The 25307-nt window shown below is 45.7% G+C and overlaps 1 long non-coding RNA gene across 1 annotated transcript in view; it reads right to left on the reverse strand.

The window, feature by feature from the left end:
* ZNF648 overlaps positions 14645-25307 on the reverse strand; it is a 200904-nt gene continuing 190241 nt past the window's right edge. The window contains exons 11-12 of the long non-coding RNA XR_002347093.1: positions 16572-18296; positions 14645-15509 (exon numbers count right to left, since the gene is read on the reverse strand). This is a non-coding gene — a long non-coding RNA (zinc finger protein 648). The remainder of the gene's footprint in view (positions 15510-16571; positions 18297-25307) is intronic.

Raw genomic sequence — 25307 nt, forward strand, 5'->3', positions numbered from 1 at the left:
CATAAAGAGACATTTCTACAAAGAAGACATATGGATGGCCAGCAGGCACATGAAAAAATGTTCAATATCACTAATTATTAGAGAAATTCAAATAAAAAATACAATTAGGTACTACTTCACACTGGTCAGAATGGGCATCATTAATAAGTCTACAAATAACAAATGCTTGAGAGGGTATGGATAAAAGGGAATCTCCTACACTGTTGGTGGGAATGTAGATTGGTACAACCCAACCACTATGGAAAACAGTACAGAGGTTCCTCAGAAAACTAAATATAGAACTACCATTTGATCCAGAAATCCCTCTCCTGGCATATATCTGGACAAAACTACAATTAAAAAAGATACATACACCTGTATGTTCACAGCAGCACTGTTCACAATAGCCAAATTATGGAAACAACATAAATGCCCACAACAGATGAATGGATTAAGATGTGATAAACATAGACAATGGAATGCTACTCAGCCATAATAAAAGAATGAAATAATTCCATTTGCATGGAATATAGATTCCATGGATGCGACTAGAGATTTTCATACTAAGTGAAGTCAGAAAGAGAAAGACAAATACCAAATGATATCACTTATATGTTGAATCTAAAATATGGCACAAATAAACCTATCTATAGAACAGAAACACACTCAGACATGGAGAACATACTTACGGTTGCCAAGGGGGAGAGGGAGGGAATGGGATGGACTGGGAGTTTGGGGTTAGCAAATGCAAACTATTGCATTTAGAATGGATAAGCAATGAGGTCCTGCTGTATAGCACAGGGCACTATATCTAATCACTGTAACAGAACCTGATAGAAGATAATATGAGAAAAAGAATGTATATATTTATGTATGACTGGGTCTCATTGCCATGCAGCAGAAATTGACAGAAAATTGTAAATCAACTACACTTTAATACAAAAAAAAGATACTGTGAGAAATCCCTGGTCCATCATGCACCTGAACTATCATAATTCAGATGAAACACAGAAAAGGAAGTCTCCAAAACATACATTTATCTGTCCTGTTTGTTGTAAGGGGTTTTGTAAACCATATCTTCTACGGAAGCATAAGGTGATCTATTGGCAGGACAAGCCATACAAATGCCAACAGTGTGGTATGGGCTTTGTCAAGCTGGTCAGGTTAAAAAGACACCAATATTAGTACAGGAAAGTAAGTGAAAAATGGGATTAAGAATGGATATTAAAAGAAGAATCTTTAGGTAGGTTTACTCCTAGGTATTTTATTCTCTTTGATGAAATGGTAAATGGGATTGTTTCCTTAATTTCTCTCTCTGATCTTTTCATTGTTAGTATATAGGAATGCAAGAGATTTCTGTGCATTAATTTTGTATTCTGCAACTTTACTGAATTCATTGATGAAGTCTAGTAGCTTTCTAATAGTATCTTTAATAGTATCTTTAAGATTTTATATTTATAATATCATGCCATCTGCAAAAATCATGTTATCTGAAAACAATGACAGTTTAACTTGTACTCTGAAAACTATAAGATACTGATGAAGGAAACTGAAAATGACACAAACAGATGGAAAGAAATACCATGCTCTTGAATTGGAAGAACCAATATTGTCAAAATGACTACACTACCCAAGGCAATATGCAGATTCAGTGCAATCCCTATCAAACTACCATTGGCATTTTTCACAGAACTAGAACAAAAAAATTTAAAGTTTGTATGTTGTTGGATTCAGTTGGCTAAAAGATCATACACCACAACCAAGTGGGATTTATCCCAGGTTCACAAAGTCGGTTCAACATATGCAAATCAATCAATGTCATACACCACATTAACAAAAGAAAAGTCAAAAACCACATGATCATCTCAATAGACACAGAAAAAGCATTTGACAAAGTCTAACATCCATTCATGATAAAAATTCTTACCAAAGTGGGTATAGAGGGATATACCTTAACAAAACAAAAGCCATTTATGACAAACCCACAGCAAATATAATACTCAATGAAGAAAAGCTGAAAGCCTTCCCACTAAAATCTGGAACAAGATAAGGATGCCCACTCTCACCACTTTTATTCAACATGGTATTGGACGTCCTAGCCACAGCAATCAGACAAACAAAAGAAATGAAAGTATCCAAATTGGAAGAGAAGAGGTAAAATTGTCACTCTGTGCAGATGACATACTATATATAGAAAACCCTAAGGACTCCACACAAAAACTACTCTAACTGGAGTTCCCGTCGTGGCGCAGTGGTTAACGAATCCGACTAGGAACCATGAGGTTGCGGGTTCGGTCCCTGCCCTTGCTCAGTGGGTTAATGATCCGGCGTTGCCGTGAGCTGTGGTGTAGGTTGCAGACGCGGCTCGGATCCCGCGTTGCTGTGGCTCTGGCGTAGGCTGGTGGCTGCAGCTCCGATTCAACCCCTAGCCTGGGAACCTCCATATGCCGAGGGAGCGGCCCAAGAAATAGCAGCAACAACAACAACAACAAAACAACAACAAAAAAAGACCAAAAGACAAAAAAAAAAAAAAAACTACTCTAACTGATCAATGAATTCAGCGAAGCAGCAGGATATAAGATTAATATTCAGAAATGGGTTGCATTTCTGTATACTAACAATGAAATATTAGAAAAGGAATATAAAAATACAACACCTTTTAAAACTGCACCCCAAAAACATCAAATACCAGGGAATAAACCTAGCCAGGGAGGTGAAAGACTTATATGTTGAGTACTATAAAACATTAATCAAGGAAATTAAAAAGGATTCAAAGATATGGAGAGATGTTTCAGGCTCTGGGTTGGACAAATTAATATCATAAAAATCGCTATACTACCCAAATCAATCTACAGATTCAATGCCATCCCTATCAAATTACCCATGACATTTTTCACAGAACTAGAACAAACAATCCAAAAATTTCTATGGAACCATAAAAGACCCAGAATTGCCAAACCAAACAAGAGGCATAACTCTCTCAGACTTCGGGCAATGTTACAGAGCCACAGTAATCAAGATAGTGTGGTACTGGTACCAAAACAGACACAGAGACCAATGGAACAGAATAGAGAACACAGAAATAAACCCAGACACCTACGGTAAATTAATCTTCAACAAAAGAGGCAAGAATATAAAATGGGGAAAAGACAGTCTTTTCAGCAGGTGGTGCTGGGAAAACCAGACTGCCATATGTAAATCAATGAAACTGGAACATACCCTCACACCACACACAAAAATAAACTCAAAATGGCTTAAAGACTTAAACATAAGATAGGACACCATCAAACTCCTAGAAGAGAACATAGGCAAAACATTCTCTGACATCAACCTTACAAATATTTTCCAGGTCAGTCTCCCAAAGCAACAGAAATAAAAGCAAAAATAAACCAATGGGACCTAATAAATCTGACAAGCTTTTGCACAGCACAGGAAGCCATGAAAAAAACAAAACCAAAAACCAAAAGACAACTTACAGAATGGGAGAAAATAGTTTCAAATGATGCAACTGACAAGGGCTTAATCTCTAAAATATACAAACATCTTATACAACTCAACAGCAAAAAAGCCAACGACCCAATGGAAAAATGGGCAAAAGACCTGAATAGACATTTCTTCAAAGAAGATATACAGATGGCCAACAAATACATGAAAAAAATGCTCAATGTCACTGATTATTAGGGAAATGCATATCAAAACCACTATGAGGTACCACCTCACACCAGTCAGAATGGCCGTCATTAAGAAGTCCACAAATAACAAATGCTGGAGAGGGTGTGGAGAAAAGGGAACCCTCCTATACTGTTGGTGGGCATGTAAATTGGTACCACCACAATGGAAAAAAGTATGGAGGTTCCTCAGAAAACTAAATAGATAAGTACCACATGACTCAGCAATCCCACTCTTGGGCATATATCCAGACAAAACTTTCCTTGAAAAAGACACATGCACCCATATGTTCATTGTAGCACTATTCACAATAGCCAAGACATTGAAACAACCTAAATGTCCATCAACTGATGAATGGAATAAGAAGATGTGGTATATGTACACAATGGAATGATACTCAGCTATAAAAATAGAACAAAATAATGCCATTTGCAGCAACACTGATGGAACTAGAGACTCTAATAGTAAATGAAGTAAGTGAAAAAGAGAATGACAAATACCATATGATATCACTTATATCTGGAATCTAATATATAGTACAAATGAACCTTTCCACAGAGAAGAAAATCATGGACTTGGAGAAGAGATTTGTGGTTGCTAAGGGGGAGGGGGAGGGAGTGGGATGGTCTGGGAACCTGGAGTTAATAGATGCAAAATACTGCCTTTGGAATGGATAAGCAATTATAGTTCCCAAAAGTAATGAGCAGTGGGAACTATATCTAGTCACTTATGATGGAGCATGATGGAGGTTAATGTGAGAAAAAGATTGTATATATGTATGTGTGACTGGGTCTCTTTGATGACTGGGTCTCTTTGTTGTACTGTAAGAAAATTGACAGAACATTGTAAACCATCTATAATGGAAAAAATAAAAATCATTTAAAAAAAGTTTGTATGGAAATATAAGAGACCCAAATGGCCAAAGCAATCTTAAGAAAGAAAAATGGAGCTGGAGAAATCAGGCTTTCTGGATTCAGACTATACTACAAAGCCATAGTCAGCAAAACAGTATGGTATTAACATAAAAACAGAAATACACATCAATAGAAAAGGTTAGAAAGCCCAGAAAAACACCCATGCACCTATAGTCAATAAATCTATGACAAAGAAGGTAAGAACATGCAATGGAGAAAAGACAGCCTCTTCAATAAGTGGTGCTGGAAAAACTGGATAACTATATCTAAAAGAAGGAAATTAGAACATTCTCTTACACCACAAGAAAAAAATTCAAAATGGATTATAGACCTAAATGTAAGGCTGGATGCTATAAAAATTGTAGAATAAAATATAGGCACAACCCTCTTTGACACAAATCACAGCAACATCTTTTTTTTTTTTTTTTTTGTCTTTTGTCTTTTTTGTTGTTGTTGTTGTTGTTGTTGCTATTTCTTGGGCCGCGCCCGCGGCATATGGAGGTTCCCAGGCTAGGAGTTGAATCGGAGCTGCAGCCACCGGCCTACGCCAGAGCCACAGCAACGCGGGATCCAAGCCGCGTCTGCAACCTACACCACAGCTCACAGCAACGCCGGATCGTTAACCCACTGAGCAAGGGCAGGGACCGAACCCGCAACCTCATGGTTCCTAGTCGGATTCGTTAACCACTGCGCCACGACGGGAACTCCCGCAACATCTTTTTTGATCTACTTCTTAAGAGTGACATCATATAGTATTTTTAAGGACTAGTCTTCACTGGAGTTTTCCACAGTTGTAAGCCCTGAACTGGTTTATAGCATTTCGGGAGGCAAATGTAGACTCTTTCCTAGAGAACACTAGTGAGTTGGTCTGTCTTTGTCATTAATTGTTGCATTTTTTTTCAATATCAAATCTTTGTTTTCTTAAAAGGTGTTACAATCCTTTACATGAATGAACTTATACCTTTTCAACTACATTTATATATTATGAGAATACCTATCACCTTCCTAAGAAGAAGATGACTAATTTACCCTATTAGTAGTAAATTCATTTCAGCATTTAAAGAAATCTGTTTAATCCTTTCAGAGTATGAGTTGTCTTAGTCATCTTGTAGTTGATTTTCCTTTTGCAAAATCTTTTTTTAATTTTTAAAATTTTTTTTAATTTTTAGGGCCACACATGTGGCATATGGAAGTTCACAGGCTATGGGTCGAATTGGAGCTATAGCTGCCTGCAGACCTATGCCACAGCCACCACAGCAACATAGGATCTGAGCTGCATCTATGACCTACACCAGAGCTCATAGCAATGCCAGATGCTTAACCCACTGAGTGAGGCCAAGGATGGAACCTGCAACCTCATGGATCCTAGTCAGGTTTGTTAACAGCTGAGCCACAAAGGGAATTCCCAGAAATTCTTAATTCCAGGCCATGTGATGGGCTTTATGAAGCCTGTGACTCTCTCAAACCAAAATACAAAACATCAATAATGTGGGAGGGGGGTTAGATGGGATCTACAGCTTTCACTGGATTCTCAAAAAGCCTATGATTCAAAGGTTCACAGCCCTTTACAAGATTGAGGGAGTGACTTCCAAACTCATCACTCTAATCTCATCATTATCTTTAGCTGTTTTTACTACTTCTCTCAGGACTGGTGGATCATTACAAAGCATCATCTCTAATATGCCTTGAATAAATGATTTATTTTACATTTGCGATTATACTGGCAGTAATCTCTTTTGCATGGTGTGTGTTTTAAGATCTTTTGAAATTTGATGGAAGGAGAAAAATTTGGAAAACTGCATGCTAAAATGGAAAATCCTTTTTTTTTTTTGCTTTTATCTTTTCCCAGATAATAAATGGTGATGGTGAAAACAAGTTAAAATAAGTAATAATGGTGATGGAATAACTTGAAAGCTTAGGCAGATAGTGTCATGGAAATGGAAATGGGAATTATGAATGGTCCTTAGAAGACAGAAATGGCTCTAGATCTAGAACTGAAGATAGAACCTTATAGAAAGGTTATTAATACAAAAAGAAAACGTAAAATTTTCATTTTTGAGATCTGTTCTAAGTATTTATTTAAATCTACCATAACTTCTGAAATCAAGAAAAGCTAATAAAAGTTATATCATCAGTGAATTTAAAGGATAGAAATAAAACTTCACACAAAAATGAAAATAGCTCTGGACTGCCACTAAAAGCTGTGTAATTTGCAGCTTACTCACTTGTAATACAAGTGATCTCTAAGGTCCCATGTAGTTTCAAAAGTTTCTTTAAGTGACAGGAAAAGCATGTTTCCATTGACCTTTCAGCAACCTGAAGTGAAATAAGTACTTATCACTTAATATTCATGGTTGTAAGAAGACCCTGATACTATCTGCTGTGCATTCGGTTGTAGTGAGCTAAATAATGGCCTAAAGATATCACACCCTAATCAGGTGTGATTGAGGATTTTGAGATGTGCAGATTTCCTGGATTATCCAGGTGGACTCTAAATGCCATCATAGTGTCTTGAGAAAGAGAGGCAGGTGGGTATCTGACATCGACCGAAAAGCTGAAGACATTGCAACCATGGAGACAGCCACTGGAATGATGCAGCCACAAGCCAAGGGGGCCAGAGGCCATCAGAAGCTGGAAAAGGAATGGATTCTTCCCAAAAACCTCAGGAGAGAGCTTGCTAAATTTGATTACTCTGTGATTTTAGCTCTAATTTCAGAGCTTCCAGAAACTTCTGGCTTCCAGAATACTGAGATGAGAACTTCTGTCATTTTAAGCCACTAAGGTTGTGGTACTTTGTTACAGCAGCCACAGGAAACTAATACGAGTGGCTCAACATGCTCACACTGACGTCCAGGCATCATGCCTGAACATAGCTATACTGAGGAAGATAAGGTGCATACTCAGTATACTCCTGTGTTGTCTGTTCAGAGTCACAGATGTTCCAGGCTGGTATGGAATAATTACATGTCAACTTCCAGATGTTTATCTCATGATTTGAGGAGCACCAGAAGGATGCCTCTCCCACATATCTCCTTCCACTGATGCCTAAATTCCCCCTTTTTAATTCTTAAAGCTTAATTTTTTTATCTTTAAAACTTTTTTCTTTTTAGGGCTGTACCTGTGGCATATTCCCAGGCTAGGGGTCACATTGGAACTGCAGCTGCCAGCCATAGCCATAGCCGCAGCCACGCCAGATCCGAGCCGTGTCTGTGACCTACACCACAGCTCATGGCAGCGCCAGATCCTTAACCCACTGAGCGAGGCCAGGGATTGAACCAGCATCCTCATGGATACTAGCTGGGTTGATAGCCCACTGAGCCACAAGAGGAACTCTCTCTAATACAATTTTAAAGCTTACTTTCCATTTACAGTTATAACTAAATATTGGCAATATTCCCAGTGTTATACAATATATCCTTGACCCTGTCCTATACCCAATGGTTTGTACCTCCCCCTAAAATTCCTTAAGATATATCTCTGTAGTCTCAAAATGGAAAAACTTCTCCCTTCTATCTATAGGTCTCATGTCCCTTTCCTCCCAGAAACATGAGCTGAGGATTACCCGGGAGGAGCTTCAGCTGCCTCACAAGTGTATCCATATCACCATCTTATTAAACTCCCCTTCCTCATGAACCTGCTCACTCCTTGGAGATAGCGGATGAAAAGGAAAGTCAGAAAGAAAAAAAAAGGCTAGCTCTGGTACTTGCAGAAGGCCTAGGGCAAGGAAGTGGAACAAAAAGAAATTAGGAGAAGAGCCAGTGGTCATAGTGGAAGGAACACTGACTCTGTCCAGGGAGCCCAGGGAGGACCCAGGTGCTAAGCCCTCATTCCCACACCCTCCCCCACTTCAAGGTGGAGGCAGCACAGCTCTGCAGATCTGACTTGGTGTTCTGCTTCTGTGCTTCCTAGCTCGGTGACCTTGGATGTGCTACTTGAACTCAACACTCCTTTGTCTCCCTATCTGCAAGAAGTGGATAATAGTACTTCCTTCATAGGATTGCGTTGTATAGTCTAGAGATTTAAAGAGTTCCCCCCTCTCTGGGGAAGGCCATGAATTAATTCACTTACTTCCATGGGTGAGCAATTGTAGTATTCCAGACAAGAGGGCAATCGAGAGGCCTTCATTCTTAGCATTCTCTATCAAATGGGGCGCTAGTGTTCAGATATCATGCGCCCTGCTTCTGCCCCCTTCCCAGTGGGGGTCTCCTGCTGGGCCCTAGACTTGGGACAGATCACTTGGCAGTGGTGCCGATGACAGAGATGCACACCAGCTGAGTTTCTGCCTGCTGAACAGGGACCAGCTGGGGAAGGGGCGACAGGAAGTGGAGATGCTTTCCAACCTGTCAGTTACTTCAGGGCAGAAAGCATGGCTCAAGGTGACATCTAGTGACTGCTCTCGGACTCACTAGGGGCAAGTTGTTCTCATTGTTTGTGATCTATTGCTGTGTCACAAATTGCCAACTAAAACAGCATCTCTGTTTTTGGAGGTGGGGGCAAGGACATATGGAAGTTCCTAGGCCAGGGATCAAACTCGAGCCACAGCAGTGACCCAAGCCACATCGTTGACAATGCCAGATCTTTAATCCACCATGGAACCCCTAAAACTTAGCATCTTCAAACAGCAACTAGCATTGATTATTTCACACAGCCCCCAAGAGTCCAAAATTTGGGGGCCACTTAGCTGGACAATTCTGGCTTCAGGTCTCACCCAGGACTGCAGTCAAGCAGTGGGCAGGTCTATGGTCATCTGAACTCTTGAATGGGGCTGGAAGATCCTGTACTAGCTCCCTGATGTGGCTGTTAGATTTCTGTTCCTCACAGCAAGGGCTCCTCTCTAAGGCTGCTCATGGCATGGTAGCTGGTTTACCCCAGAGTGAGGAATGAGAGAGGGAGGGGGAAGAGGGAAGGAGGGAGAAAGAGAGCTGCAGAAGCCAGAGTGCCTTTTATTATCTGGCCCTAGAAGGTGTGCACCAACATCTCTGCTTTACTCCACTCATTAGAACTGAGACACTGAATCTAGCCCATACAAAAGAGGAGAGGTTCTATTTCTTGAAGGGAGGAATGATAAAGAATTGTGGGCATATTTTTTATTTAAAACTTTAATTTTGGAGTTCCTGCTATGGTGCCATGGGTTCAGAATCTGACTGGGGTGGCTCAGGTGGCTGTGGAGGTGCAGGTTCCATCCCCAGCCTGGCACAATGGGGTAAAGGATCTGGTGTTGCTGCCACTGTGGCATGAATTGCGGTTGAGCTGGGAACTTCCATATGCCATGGGCACAGCCATAAAAAGGAAATTTTTTAAAATCTTAAATTAAAAAAAAAATTCAGTTTCATCAAGGTATAACAGACATATAAAATGGTAAGATATTTAAATTGTCCATTACAGTGATTTGATACATGCATACCTTGTGAAATAATCCCCCTCATCTAGTTAATTAAAATATCCATTCCCTCATCCACTTATTTTTTTTTCTTTTGCTGAAAGCATTTGAGGTCTATGCTCTTAGCCTATTCCGATTACACAATACAGTGGTATCAGCTATAGTTACCATGGTTCACATTAGATCCTGAGAACTTATTCATCTTAGAGCTGAACGTTTGTATCCTTTGACCAACATCTCCCCAATTCGCCCACCTGCCCCCGAGTCCCCTGGAATCTCCATTCTACTCTCTGTATATATGAACTCATTATTTTAGCTTCCACATATAAGAATATCACACAGTGTCTGTCTCTCCCTATCTGATTTCTCTACTTGGCATAATGTTTCCAACACGCCCATCCACGTAGTTGCCAATAGCAGGATTTCCTTCATTGCCACGGTTGAAATAATAGTCCATTGTATACATACACCACATTTCTTTAACCATTTACTTGCTGCTGGGTACTTATGTGGGTATGTTTTTTAAACCACAATTATGGAAATAAAAATGTAAGGAAGCATGGTTTCTAAAGCAAAAGGCAGGGAGTTTGCTGCACACTCTCCTTGTTGCAGGTAGGCAACATATTTCTTAGAAGGGGCCCATCAGAGTTCCCTGGTGACCTAGTGGTTAAGGATTCAGTGTTGTCAGGGCTGTGGCTTGGGTTCCACTTCTGGCTTGGTAAATTCTGCATGCCAGCGGGTGTGCCAAAAAACAAAACAAAACAAAAGAAGAAGAAAAGAAGGAACACAGAGACCCTAGCGATTTAGTGACCCTGGCTTAACAGTAATAGACAATAGGTCATGACCTTACCTGCTTTTCTAGAAAGGAAAATTTTTGCAGACCTCACATGGGAATCTCTCTCTAGAGTCTCCTGGAGTCTCCCATAACAGGAGACAGGTTTGGTAACAAACCCAACTACCATCCATGAGGATGCAGGTTCGATCCCTGGCCTCACTCAGTGGGTTAAGGATCTGGTGTTGCTGTGAGCTGCAGTGTAGGTCACAGATGTGGCTCAGATCTGGCGTCGCTGTGATTGTGTGTGATCTGGCTGTGATTGTGGTGTAGGCCAGCAGCTGCAGCTCCAATTCAACCCCTAGCCTGGGAACTTCCATATGCCGCAAGTGTGGCCCTAAAAACTAAAAAAGAGTCTCCTATAACAGATTCTTGTAAGGATTAATTGAGATAATGAATGTAGTGCCTGACCCCTAAAAATTGTTCACTAAATGACAGCTGTTATCCCATCATCCTGCCTAAACAGCTCTGCCTTTGAAATCTCAGGCATCTCCTCATTTGATCTATTATCCCCACTTGTCCTAGATTTCACCTGAACTATCAGACAGGATCCTTGTGTCTTTTGTTTTTTTTTTTAAATCTGAATCATAACTTATGTTTTACACAAGCGCCATTCACTCACTGAGCCAATCCACTGACAGCCTGACACTCCTCAGACAGTGAAACTCCAAGCCAATTTGACTGAGAAGGAGAACACGAAGCGGAGAAAGATTTTAAAACGTTATCCATTCATAATGGAAATTTTTTTTTTTTTTTTGTCTTTTCTAGGGCCACTCCCTCGGCATATGGAGGTTCCCAGGCTAGGGGTCTAATAGGAGTTGTAGCCTCTGGCCTACGCCAGAGCCACAGCAATGCAGGATCCTTAACCCACAGAGTGAGGCCAGGGATTGAACCCACAACCTCATGGTTCCTAGTCAGATTTGTTAACTACTGAGCCACGATGGAAACTCCCAATGGAAAAATTTTCATTATACTGGCATGGTTTTATGAAGAATGGAAAGAGGGCAGGTGACAGTAAAAATGGGCTTCCCTCTCAGCTGTAAAAAGATACCCCTTTCTGGTTTGATGAAACAGGGAGTCACTCCATCTTCAGCAATATTTTCATGGGTCACTGAATTTGTAATTGTCTAGTTCTGAGTCTAGTGATGAGATCTGCTTGAGCAGTCTAGCAATTAAATTGATGCTTTACACAAAATTTTCTTCCAAATAAAATTTTTAAGGCTTAATTGGAACTCCTGGGTGATCTATGGTGTTCATACCAGGGGTAAGAGAGCTGTTTGATGTGCATGCATTTGGTTTGTAAAATCTTATGTAAATATTAAGTGCCACTATGTTCTTGATTCCTTTGTCATAAGCTTGGTCACTATGCTATATAGCAGAAATTGACTCAACACTGTAAATCAACTATACCCTAATAAAAAATAAATTAATAAAAAAGCAAAAAAAAAAAAAAAAAAAGTTAGGTGCCGAGATTCATTGCTGGTGTATTTTTCTCTGTCCAGCATAGGCTCAGAATATTTCTTTCCTCAGTGAGATGAAGTAATGGTGAGTCTTCAAGGAAGCATCATTCTTTTAGCTCCAGTTCCTTCCATCTGGCCAGTTTATTGACAGTTTTCCAGGGCATTAATGACTAACAGCTGTCAACCTAGGATCTCCCAGACCCAGTCTCAAGTGAGTCACTGGCTTTCTTCCCCAAGTCACAAGGTGCTTTCTGCCATGCTGTGTTTCAGCATTTATCTTCTCTTGAATTTACGATCACCTACTTTTATTTATTTATTCATTTATTTTGTCTTTTTGCCATTTCTTGGGCCGCTCCTGCAGCATATGGAGGTTCCCAGGCTAGGGGTCGAATCGGAGCTGTAGCCTCCAGCCTACGCCACAGCCACAGCAACGCAGGATCCAAGCTGTGTCTGCAACATACACCACAGCTCATGGCAATGCCAGATCCTTAACCCACTGAGCAAGGCCAGGGATCATACCCGCAACCTCATGGTTCCTAGTCAGATTCATTAACCACTGAGCCACGACGTGAACGCCTGATCACCCGCTTTTAAAATGCATGTCATCAAGAATCTCAGAGTATTCCTCTATCCCAAACAGAAACAGTCAGCCCTGTGGCTAAAGACATAGTCTCTGAAGCCAGGATGTCTAAATACCAAATCATTTTTATGCTGCTTTCTAGCTATGATATCTTGGACCTATAACTTTTTTTTCTCTTGATTCCGTCATCTTAAAAACAGAATGGGGAAATAGGTTTCCTTTAAAAAGGAGATCATTAATACATGAGAAACACTTAAAACACTTCCCGGTACACCAAGTACTGTGTAAGTGACAGCTACCATCATCATTATCTAAACACTGTGGATCATGGTGACTACAGACTCTGGTGAGAATTTTTATTAAGTGAAAACTTGTAGGTGAACTTCTTACTGGGTATATCCAAATTGCCTTTGGCAAACAGAAGTATGGGAGTAGCTCTAGTCCAGAGAGAAGCTTTAAATTCCTTCCATCACAAAGAGGTCCCTGCTCCGATGTTAGTAAGATGGGATGTGCAGTGGGTAGACAGAAAACCTGAAAAGTAGCTCAGCATCACTTGAGGCAACAATCTGAGTCAGAATAACCTATATCCTAGCACCGATACTTCTGCAAAGAGAGGCTTCAACTGCCTTTAATTCGGAAGGACAGACTATTGGGCAGAACATGTGCCAAGCCAACTTGCAGCAGGCTGATTTCTCTGTTGTCCACCCCCACACACTTGTGCACCATGGGATGGTGCTGTGACTATGGCAACGAGATTGCTTCCCCCCGCCCCACCCCCCATATCTACTCAGCATGACCCTGGAAGCTGATGTGAGAAAAGATAGGGACATATTTTCCTTTAAAAAAATGTCCCTTTTTGGAGTTCCCTTTGTGGTGCAGCGGAAATGAATCTGACTAGGAACCATGAGGTTGCAGTTTCGATCCCTGGCCTCCTTCAGTGAGCCGTGGTGGAGGTCACAGACACGGCTCAGATCCCATGTTGCTGTGGCTGTGGTGTAGGCCGGGCAGTTGTAGCTCCAATTCACCGCCCTAGCCTGGGAACCTCTGTATGTCGCAAGTAGGGCCCATAAAATAAATAAATAAATAAAGTTTAAAAAGGCCCCTTCTTTGTGGAACAAGCACTGAAGAACTAATGAAGTTTTCTTCAGTATATTGTATTAATAGTCAGTATATGATATACCCTTATATTCCAGAAACACAGTATTCAGCTCCTAAAATACCTAGCACAGGCTCATCTAGTTAGCCTATTAACTCACTCTCTCCCCAAAGGTGTTAACTGCCTGGAAACCACACCTAGATGCTGCATTTCCTCTGCAGAAATGAAATTATGGGACCCTTCAAAACCTGCTTGCTGGTTTGAGTCCACCATATCCAAGTCAGGGGTTGTTCTAGTAGCTTGTGCCTGTTTTTTGCCTAGTTCTATTGTGATTTCATCCATATCGCCCACTTCTTAGCTTGTATTATTTGTTTACTAAATAATAAAATTTAAGCATCACCAGTATATTAATTACACCAGTGGTCCCAACGTAGCTGTGCATCAGAACACAGAAGGAAGCTTTATGGAGCTCCCGTCCTGGTACAGCAGAAACAAATCCGACTAGGAACCATGAAGTTGCGGGTTCGATCCCTGGCCTTGCTCAGTGGGTCAAGGATCTGGCATTGCCTTGAGCTGTGGTGTAGGTCTCAGACATGGCTCGGATCAGCGTGGCTGTGGCTGTGGCATAGGCCGGCAGCCGTAGCTCCGATTTGACCCCTAGCCTGGGAAACTCCGCATGCCGCAGGTGCGGCTCTAAAAAAGCAAAAAAAAAAAAAAAAAAAAAAAAAAAAAAAAAGAAAGAAAGAAAGAACACATAAGAAGCTTTAAAAATTAGATTCCAAGATGCACTGCAGAGCTGTATCAATATTCAAGGTGAAGATTCAGGAGTTTGTGGCGAACAAACATCCAGGTGATTTCTTTTTTAACTTTATTTTTTAATGGCCACATGTGTAGCATATGGAAGTTTCCAGGCTAGGAGTGAAATCGGAGCTGCAGCTGCCCACCTATGCCATGGGTACAGCAATGCCAGATCTGAGCCACCTCTGTAACCTATGCTGCAGCTTATGGCAAAGCCAGATCCTTAACCCACTGAACGAGGCCAAGGATCAAACCGGCAGCCTCATGACATCATATCGGGTTCTTAACTAGATGGGCCACAGTGGGAACTCCATCCAGGTGATGTCCATATAGCCATTTATGAACTGGTTTGGGGAACAACCGACTTAAGAAACGATAGCCCAACCAAATTTTGTAACTAGGAAAAACTGTACTAAATACCATCTTAAGAGAACACAAGGGTAAAAGGAATATTAGAGTTTTCAAACATTTCACTGATTACCCAGAAAAAAAATATACTAGCCTTTACTCTCTGCATAGTCACAAGGTTACGGCTGATGGTCAGAACTTCTCTATCTAATGCTTTTGCATTTGAAGTTCTTCTCCTGGTAGGATTGTGCTCACTTTTATGATTCCATTATTATCATTCCTATTTGGCCAATAGCAGTCACTCCCTGAGTCCAAACCAAGAGGAAACCAAGAGAACTTCAGATTTGGCAGGCTTTGGTCGCAATTTAAGAAATATACTATAGATATTCTCAAAAGGAGAATACAGTACCTTTTTGCAGAATATCGTCTTTAATTTTGGTACGATCAGAAGTGCTAAAAAAAAAAAAAAGTGCTGTTTGCCTCTGTGCATCAAGGAAACTCTGTGAAGTTGTGGATTCCTCCCAGTTGAAGTCTAAAGCTAAGAACTACTGACTTTATTTCATTTTTCTTTTTTTCTTTTTAGGGTGGCACCCGTGGCATATGGAAGGTCCCAGGTTAGGGGTCAAATCGAAGCTGCAGCGGCCAGCCTACGCCACAGCCACAGCAACACCGGATCCGAGCCACACCTGAGGCTTTGGCAACGCCGGATCCTTAATCCACTGAGTGAGGCCAGGAATCAAACCTGTGTACTCATGGGTACTAGCCTGGTTCTTAAACCCGCCGAGCCACGATGGGAACGTCTAAGGACTGCTGACTTTAAACTATACAAAAATCAATATATGTGTCAATGCATTTTGAAGAATGGCTGTTAGGAGTGCAAATTTCAAAGAACCTCGTAGGCAACAATCTAAGTCATTCGGGTTTTCAAACCTGGTTTTAATGTCCGTGAAACAGACAAGCTGATTGGCACTTGCGCAAGAGGTGCTCTATTTACTTCAAATTGGAGCGCACGGTCCTGGCGAATTGAAATGAACCTAGAAGGTTTTCTCAACCATGGTCAGGCCCATAGGGAGAAATTTCGTATCTCTCTTTCTCTGAAAATGGGCAGATTCCTCTGTAAGTGTAACAGGTGATGGAAGCTCCCGGGATGGAAACAGGAAAAGCGGGCCGAGAGAAGGCCCCCGTGGCTTTTGTGGGCGAGGCTCAAGTTAGCGCCAGGCACTAAGCTCTGGGGTAAAGCGCAGCAGGCTACTCTTCCAGATGCTAAGGCTGTTCTGGAATTCTAGGATAACCGGTTCTAACACAGGACATAAGCGCCCCTGTCTTTAAGATAAAGGCCTTCTCTAATTCAAGCTAAGCTCATAAAGACTTTCCCCAGGGTAAAGTCATTTCATTAGGAAAGTGAGCCAGCTGGCTCGGTCTGAGTTATCCCAGGTACACTTCGCTGCTTTGGAAGAGTCCCTCATAGAGACCACTTAGGGGGATTCCTTTATTCATGTAAAAACTGAAAAGTACCTTTCTTTAGAGAGAGGTCCAGGTCCAATGCCTTCTCAGTATTTGCATTCATCAGCGCAGGAAGGGATGGGCTCCTTCTTGCAGCTGCGGTGCTTGGCTCGGTGTCGTTGGAGGTGGTTGGAGCGGGTAAAGGCCTGGCCGCAGTCCCCACACTGATAAGGCCACTCGCCGCCGTTGTGCACGCGAATGTACGGGGCCAGCTCCGAGGCAATGTGGAAGGCCCGGCCACACTCGGCGCAGAGGAAGCCCTTCTGCCCAGAGTGGATCTGCTGGTGCCGCTTCAGGGTGGAGGAGCGCGCAAAGGCCTGACCACACTGTGCGCAGGGAAAGGGCCTCTTGCCCGTGTGGATGCGCGGGTGGCGCGCGAGGGCTGCTCGAAGGCCACGCCGCAGTCGGCGCACTTGAAGGGCCGCTGGCCCGGGTGCAGCGTCTGGTGCTCCATCAGGTTGGAGGATTTGGTGAAGCACTTGCCGTCGGTGGGGCAGGGGCAGGGCCGCTCGCCCGAGTGCACGCGCTGGTGCTCCATCATCCGGCTGGCCACGGCGACCTCCCGGTCGCGGGCGGGGCAGCAGAAAGGCTTCTCGACCAGGGGTGTGCGCTGGTGGCACAGGAGCGAGAGCGGCTTGTTGAAGGTCAGGCCGCCCTCGGCACAAGGCAAGGGCTTGTTGCTGTGCATATTGCGCTGGTGTTTGCGCGGGTCAGAGGAGCGCACGAAGGCCTTCCCGAAGTCCGGGCACGGGTAGGGTTTCTCGCCCGTGTGCGTGCGGATGTGCTTGCGGTGGTCCGAGGACCAGGTGCAGGCCTTGTCGCAGAAGGGGCACTGGTAGGGCCGCTCGCCCGTGTGCAGGAGCTGGTGCTGCTGGAGCGTGCCCCGGTGGGAGTAAGTCTTCTCGCACAGCTTGCCCGCATAAGGCCTGGTGCCGGGCGTCTGTGTGGGGCCCAGTGGATGGCTGGGCTTTTGGAAGGCCCCGCCGGGCAGGCAGTTATAGGGACGCGCCTTGTTCTGCCGGCCCTCCCCCGCACCCGCCAGGTTCAAGTCCTTAAACCCCTTCTGCACTTTGGCCAGCGCCGCTGCGGCCAAGCTGGCCGATCCCTTGGCTGATGCTTGTGTCCTCTGCGTGGAGAGGTCCCAGTTGCCCCCCACCTTGGGGACACACGCCAGAGAGGAGCTGTCTGGGGACGTGTCTACACCTTCCTGCGTACAGAAATACCTTCCAGAACCAGGGAAATTGGATGGGACACCCAAGGCAGCGTCTAGGTTTGCCCTGAAGTCTCCATCGTGGCCAGGAGGTAATGAGTCCCTAGGAGGCTGCGTCCTATGAAACCACTTGTAGGAGATGTCCCCGGAGAGGGCACTGGGAGTCGTGCTTGCTCCAGGGGAGTCCTGGGTTGGGTGCTTTTGAATCTTATCTTTCTCAGCTGGCCTTCTTCCCCATGTCCCTGGCACTAGAGGAGTCAGAGAATTTCCCTTCCCTCGTGCTGAGTGTCTGCTGCCATGACAAGTCAGGATGGTCCTGAGAGCCACCCCTTTGGCTCCTCTCTTTCCACCATCCTCATGTTCACTCTCCAAGTTCATGCTCAGCATCCAGGGCTCTTGAGCCTTCTGGGTCAAGCGGCAGAGCGGAGACAGCTGGCTCCACCTGTCCTGGGGGTCCACCTGTGCCGTTACTTCAGGCCCTTCTAGCCCTGCTCCTCCAAGACAGACCTTGGCCTGACTCAGGATACCTGAAAAAAGAAAATCACACAGAATGGACTTAGTCACCTTCATGGCCACAGACACCGAGTTTCTCACTACATTCTAGGTCCGGCTGGAATCTGTCAGCCACAGCATTGTGCCTCAGAGGCAAAGGAAGGGCTGGGCCCTGCTGAAAGCCCCATAGTCACCCTTAATCCTTTGGAGGTCCCACTTGCTGGAAGCCCCAGGAGACAGTGCTGTCAGGATGGCAAGCATGAGGCACTTGCTGAATGCCAGCTGTGCCCCGCCCTGCCAGGGGGCTCAGACGTCACCTGCTAGCCAGGTGTATTCTCCGTGAGGACAGGGAAGCCAAGATGAGAGGCAGGAAGCACAATCAGGTCCTCCTGGGATCTCTTAAGCTGTCGGCCAAGCCGGGAAGCTGAAAACCAGGCTTGGTTCTTGCCATTCCTGCCAGGAGTGCAAGCCTGCCATCTTCTGATGGTGGCAGGTTGAACTGCTTCCTGGGCACTGGGCTGTATGGGCCACCTCTTGCAAAGACAAGGATCAGCTCCTGGGAGAATGGGATGAGTCAGGAAGATACCAGGATAGTCCCAAGAAGATACCCAACCACCCCTCACTGCTTAGGTAGGGTTTCTCAGGCCTTGGCAGCGAAGAACCCCTGGCTCCTGGGCAGGGTAATCGCATACTCCCTGGGGACAAGGAGTGCCTATCAGAAGCCTGAACTACATTTTGCTTCATCTTAAACATTCACAAGAATATATAGTCTGTGTCATGGTTGCGTTAACATAAACCTAGTGCTTTAAGTTGCCTTCAGTTGAAATGTTTAACTTTCCCAGGGGTGCTCTAGTTACCCCAGGGCCTCCTGTATTCCTGGCACACCCCCAATGCTCCCAGGGCGCACATACCCTGACTCGAAAGTATGGACTTAGGGTTTTGACAGCAGGCCTGAGACAAGGGAGGCTTGGAGTTGTACGCTCGGATTTTACTTTCGCTTGAAGACGCAGAGAAAGCCTGCCCGGCTGGTTCATAAGAATTGTTTGCGTGAGTTTTGCAGGAGCTGCAGAAGTGAGAGGCAGGCTAGGGAGGGTCTCTGTGGAGGTGGGGCGGGGGGAGAGGAGGTGGGGAAGGGGTCGTTTCTGACCAGTTGCTTTGGTCTGGAGGGAACCTTCTGAGAACCCCAGAGGGCAATAGTACTAGCAGTTCCATTTTTGGGGCAGACATTACGAAGCGGGCAATGTGGCAAGCACTTCCCAAGTATGCCTTCCTTTATTCCCCCCAGCAGCCTTGAAGCCAGCTTCTAATACAGACCAGAAAACTTAGGCATATAGCGGTTACTCACCTGCCCAAGGCCACACAGCTCATAGACAGCAGCCCTGGGTTTCAGACTTCAAGGAGCTGACCTAGCATCCCAATGTGGCCTGTACTTAGGGGCCTGCCCAAGAGCAGCCTTGGCATCCTGGGGAGGGGTGAGGAGCCGCTGCTTTCTGAGGCCTCAAAGCCTCTCGTGTTTTCTGGCCAAGGACCCTTGGCGACAGGGCATCACGGCTGGGTGCCTCCCTGCTCCCGTTAACCCAGATTGCCCTCCGCAGGAGACGGAGGCCAGGCCACCTGCTGCAGAGCCCGCTGCCTGGGGTGGTCAGGAGGCTGAGTCACGGTGTGTTTACTTTCCGAAAGCCACGTCTCTGCTCCTCCACCCACCTTCCACTCCGAGGGATGAGAGGATTGGTCTCTTCACTTGGTGCAGCTCCAGTGCGCGCCCCTTAAGGGGGGAGGCGTTCCATCTTCCCGCAGCAGGATGGACTTGGTCATTCCACAGATATTGACTGAACCGTCAAAATCCTGTGTCTGTGGGACAGCAAAATCTCTGAGCCTGGTTCTCTTCACCTACTGAATGGAGATACTGTGCCTACGGTGTCGCCTGTGGGACGCCCCTGCACGTAGCTGCCATCCAACAACTGGTGCACTGTTAATTGTGCTCCCAGCTCCTCTGCACAGCAGGGGGACTTCTGGGCACAACCAGATGGACTGTCACCGCTGTTTGGTGGTGGCGGTTCATATAGTAAGGTCATGTCCTGTTACATTAGCCCCCGTCCCAACAAGCTGTCCTTCCCCCAGCTCCTGCCTGATCATCAGCCTGTGTGTGTGTGTGTGTGTGTGTGTATGTGTGCATGCTCGCACACAAGGGGCAGCAATCGGAAGGAGTCCTCACTCTCTCCCTGGATGCAGAAGCTGTAGATAAAGGGAGGACACAATGCAGTGGTGACAGGTCTTCAGCCTCTCATGTCCCTTGGTGCCCTGAAGCCCAGGGTTCACCCCCTTCCTCTGACCCATCTGCTGTATCCGCATAACATGTCAGGGTGGCTGCCATACCTCTTGGCAGAAAACCAGGTTGGACTTATTTTCAGCACAGTGGTTCTTAAAGAATGTGTGTGGGGGGTGATAGAGGGGCCATAGCACTAGCCAGCTTACAGTGACTTATGGAGGCCAGCGTGCCTGACCAGGGACCGTGATCCACCGGCAGAATGCAAGGGGATGCTGGGGTTGGAGTGAAAAGGACTTGGGAGGCTACTTTCTTTCTCTGGCCGTGCATGTGCACAGGGAACCATGCTCAGACTGCTTAGCTCGCCCACTCTCCACTCCACCTCTGGCACAGGGACCCCATTCTACACCACGTGAGCCTCAGCCCTTTCCTCTGGGCCTCAGGTGAGCCTCCTTGGGTGGCACTCAGCCCCCTGCTGGCTCACAGCGGAAGGGAGGTTGCCTCTCCAGATGGGAGTGCCCTCCTCTGTCTGCAGCCACATCCCTGGTGAGTTGGTCCTGCTCTCTTTCTCCCGTAGCTCCCAAAGGTGCTCTGTCAGGGTTATCTCCGTTCACAGGATGCTGAGGATGCTGAGATGCAGACAGCTGCGTACCTTTTCTAAGCTCACAGCCACAGGGTCATTGTGGGGCGGAGCTGTGGCTCAGTTCCAAGGTATCAGGGTCTGCACTTGAACCTCTGCAGTTCCAACTGCCCAAACACAGTCACCTCAGAGCCCGCGTGAACAGCTGGCCGGCCTTTGCCCAGCTCTGTGCCCCTTTCCTGCTGGAAACCCTCAGCCCCTCCACCCCGAGGCTGCATGAACCGTGTGTGTGGCCCCTACTGTCCTCCCCCGAGAAGACCTCTTTTCCCTCAGCACAGCTGCCCCAGGAGACGTGGGTCCCATAAGCACTACACCGCAAGAGGACTCCTCAGATGGATTCGTTTGGTGACCTTGATCAATTTCCTTAACTTCTCTGAACCTCAGACTCTCTGTCTGTAGACTGGGAAGAAGGATTCATTACATCCCTCATTACAAGGTGGTGGTGGAAAAAACCTTAAAACGATATTGGAAAAGTATTCAGCCCAAGGGCAGCCATGTCGTTGTTTTTCCATAAATGATCATTTTTATCCTCGAGCTGGTGGGAGCTTGCCTGACGCCTTTACGCCATCCCTGTCCTTCCAGAACGCTCACCCTTAATGACTCCATCACCAGAAAGGCACCATCTTTCTGGCTCTGATGGTGGTCTCCTTGCCCCACGCATCCCTACTGAGAGGCTGGCCACGCAGACTTGTTCCCAGAGCAGGGATGTCATAAACCAGGACGTTTCACTGTGTGCTGCCCTGGACCCCTGTGGCCATCAAGGACAGGAGCAGGAGGTCGTGCTCTAGACATGATGACAGAATGTGGTGATGACTCCAAATATCATCAGGACTTCCTAGAACTTTCTGCAGGACCACACCAGGTAGGAGGCCCTCCCTTGACTGACAGCCCCCACCCCCGCCGCCCCCCAATGAGGCCTACACAGGGTAATGACCAAGTTCATGGGCCCTGGAGTCAGGCTGCTTGGGTTCGTTAATCCTGTCTCTACCGCTTGCTGCATGTGGGCAAGTTACTTAACCATTCTGTGCCTCAGTTTCTTGAGCTGTACATTATGGGTAATAATATTATCTACCTTCCAGAGTTGTCATGGGGTTGAAACAAGATGATATACTTTGCAGAGTGCAAGCGAGAGGCAAACACGCAATCAGTGTTAGAGCCTAACAATATTATTTGGGAAGGTAGGACTCGCCTCCACTCCAGTCCAAACAGCAGAGAACGCTACCTCTGGCCTCCATCAGAACCTTCTCCTTCAGCTGTCCCAAGGCCTCATCCCGCAGATGAGCAGGAGCAGTGGTCACCAGAGCCCCTTGGGTGAGCTCCGAGAAAACCACCCTGCTCCCAGCTCTTCAAGACCCACACTGTGCTATAGTGACCTTCTGTTGGGCTGCACCCCACAGGCCTGCAAGGCCTTGTGCTTGCCCAGCTTCACGACCAAAGAAAGAGCCCAGAGTCAGAAACAGAGATATGAGAGATTTAATGGCTAGAGGAGCGTATGTGTCAGAAGCAAGGTCCTGGAGCAACACCCCACTGTGGGCAGCAGGCAGCGGCCAGGAAATGGCAGCAGATTTGCTCACTCCTGGGGTGGAGGATGGGGTGGGGGAGATGGCCAGTTCTAAGGGGTATTGGTGCCAGATTGACTCATTAGTTACCATGGAAACCAGCAGAGGGGACCCCTCTCACAGCCCCTTTGATAAGCTATCACTAGTTGGGGCCTGGGGCAAGTCTGTAGGAAGGTCAATCAGTCGTGTGAGTAGGTGTGGGTGAAGCAGGCACTGGTCAAGCAGGGGGATGTACAGAGAACAAGAGGACAGCCATCTTGAGAGGCCTCCCAAACCCCTGGTTCCCGCCCCAGGGAGATGAGCTGCAAGCAGCAGGATGGGAATCCCTGAGGTTCACAGCACCCTCTGGGCACAAAAGTTCAAATACTTAAATACTCATACTCTCTACCCCCCAACCTCCTGAAGAGCACCCCCTTCCAGGTCACAGGGACTCCTCTTCATTCTGCCTCAGCCTTGGGATGGCATAGAAGACAAGGGAAGAAAACCACAAACACGACTCCTGGGAATCTCCTGTTCTTTGCATCCACCTCCTACCTCTGCTGTCCTTCTAGCCTCTGGGATGGCAAGTCCGGGGAGGTTAGAAGGAAAGACACTGCATGTCTTTAGTGAACAAATCAAAATTGAACCCTTGTATCAGTGGAGATCCTTTTAATGAAAGATTACCAGAGCCCAGGGGCATGGTGAAGCTGTAGGAATTGGAAAAAAAAACAAAACAAAACAAAAAAAAACCATCAGAACTCAGATTTTTTTTTTTTTCTTTTTAGGGCTGCACCTGAGGCACATGGAACTTCCCAGGCTAGGGGTCGAATCGGAGCTGTAGCCACTGGCCTACACCACAGCCACAGCAACTTGGGATGTGAGCTGCATCTGTGACCTACACCACAGCTCATGGCAACGCCGGATCCTTAACCCACTGAGTGAGGCCAGGGATGGAACCCATATTCTCATGAATCTCAGTCGGGTTTGTCAACCGCTGAGCCATGAAGGGAATGCCAAAATTCAGAATTTTAAATGAAGAGATCTTAGAAGTTATCTCATGCAGCCCCACGGTTTTCCAGTTGTTGAGATACACGTGTGCATTGATTTATTCCATCCTTCACTCATTCATTCATCACACACTCGCTGAGCACCACCATGGTTGTGTTTTGCAAACTGCAGGACACAAGCTGTGAACAGGACAGGGAATCACGTTCTTGAGCCACAACCAACACTCTTGTTTAGATAGAATAGGGTAGAATGGATCAGAGTGTCTCAGACATAAGGAAAAGTTTGATTTCAAGTATTCTTCATTTTACTGGTATATACAGACATGTGTATGGAGCTGCAGTGAAAACTGGATTTCTTACTCTGGTTTGCTTTGATTCCTGGTCAAAATATTTGAAAAACACCACACTTTGTATCAGTCTTTCTCTGCATCAGAATAATATAGGGATTAGCATTCCCACTGCATGCACAGTGGGTTATGGATCCAGCATTGCCGAAGCTGTGGTATAAGTTGCATGGGTGGCTTAGATTTGATCCCTGGCCTGGGAATTGCCAGATGCTGCAGGTATGGCCGAAAAATTTAAGTAAATAAATAAATAAATAAATAACAGGGATTTGTTAAATATGATGATTCCAGGGCTACACTCCCCGAGATTCTTCAGGTCCCCGCAGACCCTAAAATCAACATTTGAACAAGCCCCTGCGTGGCGGAGGCATGCTGGGGTATCTACGAGAAGGAGGATTGGCCATGCCTGGGCTTTGGGGAAGTCTTTCCAAAAGAGATGCCTTCGGAGATGAGCCTTGAAGGATGAACTTGAGTGTGCCAAGCAAAGGAGGGGAATGGATGGGGCCACACTATTCCACCATCAGGAATTTGACCTCACATTCCCTGGCTTGGCTTGGCTTTGCTCTTCTCTGCCCAGGGACCAGCCTCCCAGCTCTCTGGCTCCCTCTCTGGCTCACTGGAGCATTACCACCATAAGTCTGACTTTGGTCTGCAGCTGCAAAGCTCCCACTCCCAGCCCTCCTGGACCACCTACAGGGCTGGCTGGTGGGGGGGGTGGGTAAAAGGGGCATTTTCTTTCCCAGGCCTCCACCAACACACACACACACGTCTTTCCTCGCAGCCGTCTAGCTGGGCTGCCTGAACACAGAGGTAATTCACAGGAAAGGAGGAGAGGCGTTTGAGGTTTCCATTAAAATGCACCTCCCTGTCCCTTTTTCAGCTGCTGCGCTGAGCATAACTGGGAAGGACCTGTCTTCAAAATGCTCTGGCCGAGAGAGTGAAGCCAAGCTTCTTGAAAGAAGTTCCCTTTCCGGCCCTTGGGCTGCGCTATTCCTCCGTATGTGTGGTTTCTCCTGGACAGGGTGAAAGACCATGAGAACCTCTCAGATCTCGTGGGAGGGTGTCGGTGGGGGAAAGGAGATAAAAAGACAAACAGAATGAAAATGACTATAAATATACAGGCATACTTTGCAGTTTTATGTCATTATGTCTGAAAACAATGGGACAAGTTTATAACGTGAATAAAAATAAAACTTAAATTAAACTCTTGCATTCAGTATAAAAAGTATCCACAATCTGCTAGTGGCTGGG

This window comes from Sus scrofa, chromosome 9 (assembly GCF_000003025.6).
Source record: "Sus scrofa isolate TJ Tabasco breed Duroc chromosome 9, Sscrofa11.1, whole genome shotgun sequence".
Taxonomy (NCBI): domain Eukaryota; kingdom Metazoa; phylum Chordata; class Mammalia; order Artiodactyla; family Suidae; genus Sus; species Sus scrofa.